We start from the raw sequence: 7,208 nt of genomic DNA on the forward strand, positions 1-7,208 counted from the left end.
TCCACCATTCTGTTTCTATGCCAACACCATGCAGTTTTTATTACTATTGCTCTGTGGTACAGATTGAGATCAGGGATGCAGATACCTCCAGATGAGCTGTTGTTTTACAGGATTGTTTTGGCAATTATGTTTTTTTTTCCATATGAAGTTGAGAATTTTTCTTTCAAGATCTATAAAGAATTGTGTTGGTATTTTGATGGGAATTGCATTCAATTTGTAGATTGCTTTTAGCAAAATGTCCATTTTCACTATGTTAATTCTACTAATCCATGAGGACGAGATGGTGGGATCCAGAAAAAAATCACCCTGAGTGAGGTATCCTAGAAGGGAAAGACACACACAGTATATACTCACTTATAAGTGGATAATAGAACTATAAGATACGATAAACATACTAAAATCTGTACACCTAAAGAAGCTAAACAAGAAGGAGGACCCTGGTTAAGATGATCTATCTTAGAAATACAAATGAAATGGACATTGGAAGTAGGAGAAAACAAGAAACAGGACAGAAGCCTATCACAGAGTGCTTTTGAAAGACTCTACCCAGCAAGGTATCAAAGCAAATGCTGAGACTCATACCAAACCTTGGGCAGAGTGCAAGGAATCATATGAAACAAGGGGGAATTAGTCAGACCTGGAGAGGACAAGAGCTCCACAAGGACCAAATATATCTGGGCACAGGGGTCTTTTCTGAGACTAATACTTCAACCAAGCACCATTCATGGGTATAACCTAGAACCCCTGCTCAGATGTAGCCCATGGCATCTCGGTATCCAAGTGGGTACCCTAGTAAGGGGAACAGGGACTGTCTCTGACATGAACTCAGTTGCTGGCTCTTTGACCTTCCCCCAACCCCTGAGGGAGTAGCAGCCTCCTAGGCCACAAAGGAGGACATTGCAGCCAGTCCTGATGAGATCTGATAAACTAGATTCAGATGGAAGGGCAGGAAGAACTCCCCTATAAATGGACTTATAGAGGGATAGGGAAGAGATGAAAGAAGGAGGGTGGGATTAGGAGAGAATGAGGGAGGGGGCTACAGCTGGGATACAAAGTAAATAAACTGTAATTAATATAAAAACAAAAAATTAATTAAGAAAAAGAAAAAGAAAGTGGGTAAGAGTCTTGAACTCATTCGTACAAGAGATAACTTTTTGAACAGAATATCAACAGCATAGGCTTTAAGATCAACAATTAATAAATAGGACATCTTGAAACTGAAAACTTTTGTAAAGCAAAGGACACTGTCATCAGAACAAAACGACAGCCTACAGACTGGGAAAAGTCCAAGTACATAGAATGATCTTTCCAAATAAGTCTATATTCTTGTGAAGTGAGAGAGGTACACAAAAACAAACCATTGCCCTTCCTCTTCTAGGTGTTTCATATTTTTTTGTCTTTTCATAAAGCTTCAGATAACACCTAGCGTAATGATGACTGGATTATGGAATAGACCTGAAATGTCACCAAAAAGTATATGTGCAGATGACTTACTTCCCAATCTAGTAGTGCGAGATGACTGCATCATGACTTCTCTGATCTCATGAATGGAGAAACCCATTTTTGAATACATAAGAATACATAAGTGGATTTGAGAAGATGGACTCTGTTATTTAACAACAACAACATTTTCTCTTGACACTATATGGCCTGGCTATCAGGAGATGACCCATCGCACAGTTCTTGCAATATCCTGCCTTTCATAAAGGCTGGGAAAAGTGGGAACTCAAGTGACTGTAAACTTGAAAGTGGTGACCAAAGTATTTTTTGCCTTTGAGAAGTCTTGTTGAGGTATTTTGTTTCTGTGATTGAAAGATTACTTTTTGCCATGTCATGTTCAAGTGATTTTACTTTGTTTAATTATGATTCCTGGCCACATTATACAGCACATGATATATCATGTAACATAGTATAATAAATAAATTGTTAAAATAGTGTCCTTTTAAAAATATGCAAGTTGAGGTACAGTGTAAGGCATAATTTCCAAAGATATTCATACCTGAGTCCTCCAATTATTAATATTAAAAATGTACTTAGAAGCCTTGAGCTTGAATTATTGAATTCCTGAGCCTGAATTATTCCAGCATGCCAAATTTAATCATATGGTTATTTTTGTAACTTTTTATTGGTTCTTTGTTAATTTCACATCACCCACCCCAATACCACTTACCTTTTCCTCCCTTCATACCTGCCTTCCACCCTTGCAGCCTATCCCAATCCACCCCCAAAAAAAGCAGAGGAATAAAAATATCCATTGTAGAAGCTGTTATGTGTCACAGTGAGCCATATACCTTTTGCCCACACTTCATTTTCTTACAAATGTTCATTGCAATGATTGATTGGTCTGGAATGAGGCCCCTGGTTTCTGCTACTCTAACAATACTAAAAGCTCAATGGTACTCTTCTTGGATATCCTGTTGTTGCCCTGTGTTGTGGAAATCCTCTAGTTTTGGATCTGTAGGACTGGACCCTTTATGTACCTCCAGCTGTTCCTGGTTGGGATAGATGTTGGGGTGGGCCAACTCAAAGCTTTGTATCTGGACCTGAGAGGTACCTGAGCTGGTCAGCCTGCTAGCTCTGCTGCTCTCATACCATCAGAGCCAACTCACCAGCAATCTACACAACCAGGATCGACTCTACCTTGCTGCCAAGGCAAGGTTCAGAGCACTCCCTCCAGAATGTTGCAGCCAGTAAGGGAGAGGGACAGTTTTCTTACTCTCATGATCCTGGGGCCAGCTTTCTCACCAGCTATAGGTGGTGAAGGAACAAGGAAGGGCATCTTTCCCTCCTCCATGCCACCATACAGTGACAAAGAGCAGTGCCAGCTCTCCTACACTCACACTCTCAGGACCAACTTGACTACAACCTCCATGTCCAGGGCCAGCTCTATTCTGCTGCCCAGGTGAGGTACAGGGCCTGCTTTCTCAAGTTTTTCAGCAGGTAAGGGCAGGGACAGCTCTTCTGCTCTCATGGACCATGACGACAACTCTCCTGTCTGCCATAGGTGGCAAGGGGAGAACATGGGAGAGGACATTTCTCTCTTTCCCTTGCTGTTGCATGGCAGACGAGTTGGAAGCCTGCTCTCTCATGCTCAATCCCTCAGTACTGACTCACCTGCAACCATAACATCCAGGGTCCAGGGCCAACTCTACTATGCTGCCCAGATAAGGTACGGGTCTGATCTCCTGGGTGCTGTAATAGGTGAGGTGCAGAGCCAGCTCTACCATTCTGATAATGTTAGGGCCAGCTCTTTGGCAATCTGTAGGTGCCAAGGGACCAAAGGGAGGGCATCACTTCCTTGCACATGCTGGCACACAGCAGCCAAGTTTTGGGGTCAGCTTTTCTATGTTAACACCCTAAGGGCTGGCTTACCACTGCCCCCAAGATCAGGAACACCTCTACTATGCTGCCCAGGAGAGGTACAGGGCCTTATCTCTCAAGTGCTACAGCTGGTGAGGGTTAGGGGCAGCTCTCCTGCTCTCATGACCCCAGGGTCAGGTCTCCTATCTGGTAGGTGACAAGGAACAAGGAGGGAGCAGAGTATCTCTCCTTCATTGATGCCACCACAAGAGATATGATTGGCAGGGCCAAGTTTCTTATGTTCAAAAATGCTCAGGTCCCAGCTCACCTGCAACTCCCACAGTGTAAGGTACCCCATATCTTGATTACCACAACTGGATTGAAGTGGAGTCAGCTCTCTTAATTTCATGACTCCTTGTACAGCTCTTTCATGATGCCCAGCTGAGCAGTGGAGCCAGCATTCTACACAGCCCCCAGACATCAACATGTCCCCAGACAGCAGCCCGGTCCAAGGACATCTTCCAGAACTTTAATGGTAACCGATCCCTGCTGTTGCAAGGACCATGGATCCAGATGTGTTCCCTGGCAGCAGCACAAGCCAGGACCCCATCATGGTTCAAGGTTGCATCACTGGCTACTCAGATTAGGCTGTTTTCTCATTATCCAGTATCCAGTTCTGTCTCTCTTCATTGTGCCCAAATCCCTTTATTTCTCTTCCAGTTCCATTTCTCCAACACTTACTTGCTCCTCTTAGTGACACTCAGGGTCTCTGTTTGTCTGGGGTCATCTCAGAACCTGTCTCAGGAGTGCTATGGCTTGCTAATGCATTTTGTCACCAGGCAGGGGTCATCTTGAGCATGGTCTGCCCTCCCAGGCCTGTGTGGTGTCAGACTGGTGGTCATCTCAGGCTAGCTCTCTGTCTGTGCCCTTATGGTGTTGGTCTAGGGTGGTCGCAGGCTTGCTCATCACCCTGACTGCCCTAGTGACCCCTTACAAGGGTCTTCTGTCTCAGGCTCATTGCTGCCCAAGCCTGTGGTTCCAGGAAGGGTTCTTCTAGTCACTGGCTCACTCCCTGCCCTTGGAGCCTCTCTGGACCTATGGTACTGGGCTGGTGATTGTCTCAAGCTAGCTTCTTGTCTGGAGGCCCTGGAGCCAGACTGGTGGTCGTCTCAGGCTTGCTTTTTTTTATTTCAGGGTTTCTTAGCCTACTAATCATTCTGGTGTTCATAGGTCAGAACACTGAGTGCAGACATAGCTAGCCTCTCTCCTCTCTGTCACCTATGTACTGATGCACATACGAAACAGAAGCCACACTCACGATGCTATAAGGGGAAGTTAATCACATAATTATTTTCTTTCTTTTTTCTTTTCTTTTCTTTTCTTTTCTTTTCTTTTCTTTTCTTTTCTTTTCTTTTCTTTTCTTTTCTTCTCTTCTCTTCTCTTTTCTTTTCTTTTTTTCACGGCAGGGTTTCTCTATGTACCCTTGGTTGTCCTGTTCTCACTATGTAGGCCAGGATGGCCTTGAACTTACAGAGATCCACTTACCTCTGCCTCCCTGAGTACTGGAAATTAAAGGCATGAGCCACCATGCCTGGAAAATCACATGATTCTTAACGGTGGAAACTATTTCCCTGCTGTTTCAAGAGAAAGATGTGAAAACACAAATATCAGGAAGATGATGTACTTCCAGTTTGAAGACAGAAAATGAACACAATCACATAAAGCAAGGAAGAAAAGAGAGAGGAAGGGATCCTGCCTGTTAGAAAAAAAAATTAACTGTAACAAAAAGATATTTGAGAAAACAACTTAGGAGAAAACAAATTTATTTTGACTCATGGTCAATTTTAGGTTGAGGTCTTATGGACCAATGCTTTGGCCTCAAAGACAAGTACTGTCCAGATGAAAAGTATTATAGCAGATCTTATTACCCACGGCAGCCAGGAAGCATATATATGAGACAAGGCATGAGTTTTCAAGGCACACTGACAGTGATCTGATTCTTGAATGACACTCCACCTCTTAGTTTGACCTCCAATAACTCGATCACATTATAAATCCATCAAGAGAGTAATCCACTGATTGGATTAGAACCATCATGATCCAATCACTTTCCAACTGCTTAAGGCCTACCAATCACTCCTTTAACAAAAAACATTCTGGAGATACTTCACCATAAATCTGCACAGTTCTCTAGCATAGAGCCCAGCTGATGCTTTAAGTTGATTCAGTGCTGGCAGACTTCTGACCTATAGGCCTAAAGCACTAAGTGTGTGTAGTTTTATGCAACTGTGAGTTCCTCCGTTGAATTCATGAGGACCCACAAAGAGATGTGATAGGAACAATGTACAGGCAGGTAGCCCTCTTCCTCATTTTGTCCTTCTCGTACATCTTGAGAGTTCAAATGCTTCTGAAAATTATTAACCCCATTTGTATGCCTAGAACAAAACAGAGTGGGTTAACTATCACGTTAGAGAAACTGTGAGGACAAGATTACTAGTAGATCCTGCTTAGAATAACAACATAATATCTACAGAGTAGGTGTGGCTTATTCCAAACAAGTTATTTACCAACATAGGGGATTGATTTCTGCACAGTAGTTTGCAGAGCTCTCACCTACCCAAATTGAAAAGCTGTGCTACTAAAGAATGTAGTCCTCAAATCAATATCATCCATTGGGAGCTAGGTACACATGCAAATTGTTATGTCATAGTCCTAATCTCCTCTATATATGCATTCAAACTAAAGATTGATTCCTTAAAAACAAAAAATTCTGTGGTTAATACAGAATTATCAGAACAAATGTTAATAACATACCTGTGTCTAACTACAAACAGTCCTGGAGAAAAAAAAAAAAGGCAGAGCTTAAGCTGGCAGCAAAAAGAGGGACATTTGCTAACTGTCTGATTTTGTGTAGAAAACTTTCAGATTTGTGACTTTATGACTCTTCATAATCATTCTTTGGGTCACTGTTCCATTTTTTTTTTCATTACAGAAATAGAAATCTATGCAGTTCAATGATGGCTGAGCAAAGAACCAGGTTAGTTGTTTATGATCTGAAAGTATATGCTTTCAACCACCATGTTAGACTTTTGCTTTTAAAAGTCTCTAAAATAAATGAGATGTAACAAACAAACCACCGAACTAGAACTTTTAACATACGTGACTTAAGCCTGTACTTCTGAAAATTTCCAAGCTATTAGATGGCTTAGAATTGTTTAAACCAAAACTGAAGCACTCTTGGGATGATATTCTGTAGTTCTGACTGCTAATCAACACCAACAAAATATCTGAAATAGGCACATATAAAGCTCTTCTAAAACGTGTTTATCCCTTATTTGAGTCTACAAGATGAGTAGCAGCAAGACAAAGCATGGCATCTGTCTTTACTTTCTATCTATCTCCTTTTTTTGGCTTAGACTAATGCTTGATTCTTCACAGTTATGATGATCATTAAGAATGGTCTGTACCTAGCCAGTCACATTCTCCTTTGAGACAGAATATACCAAGATAAGTCATTATTCTAAACCTGACTTCACCTCAGATTCCATGAAAAACAAAAATTAGCTATATTCCACTCACTCTACCATGTGGGAAAAGGTATAATGAGACCATGTTCAAAAAGAGAAGTGACTATCATGTAGGGATCAGATTGATTCATTCAAGTGAGGAGGAAATGGATAAGAACTTATCAGATCACCTTGCAAAACCAGAATTGAGAACATTACCAATCAGACCTTATATTGACCAGGACTGGCTAACAGTTTGTATTTCTTTCACATATCTAAATTATTCTTCTATTTAAACCTAAATCTATTTTCAGTATCCCAAAGATGGTCTTGGAGTAAGTGGACTGTTTTATATTTTAGTCTTCTCAGTGTGACCATATTGACTGAATCTCCTGTCTTTCC

At 41.6% G+C, this 7,208-nt stretch overlaps 1 pseudogene; it reads right to left on the minus strand.

Moving 5' to 3' along the window:
* Positions 1 to 4,496: 4,496 nt before the first annotated feature.
* Positions 4,497 to 4,636, minus strand: LOC129665227 (small nucleolar RNA SNORA17; annotated as a pseudogene).
* Between the last annotated feature and the right edge of the window lie 2,572 nt (positions 4,637 to 7,208).

This window comes from Psammomys obesus, unplaced genomic scaffold (assembly GCF_907164565.1).
Source record: "Psammomys obesus unplaced genomic scaffold, mPsaObe1.curated_primary_1811, whole genome shotgun sequence".
In the NCBI taxonomy this organism is placed as follows: Eukaryota; Metazoa; Chordata; class Mammalia; order Rodentia; family Muridae; genus Psammomys; species Psammomys obesus.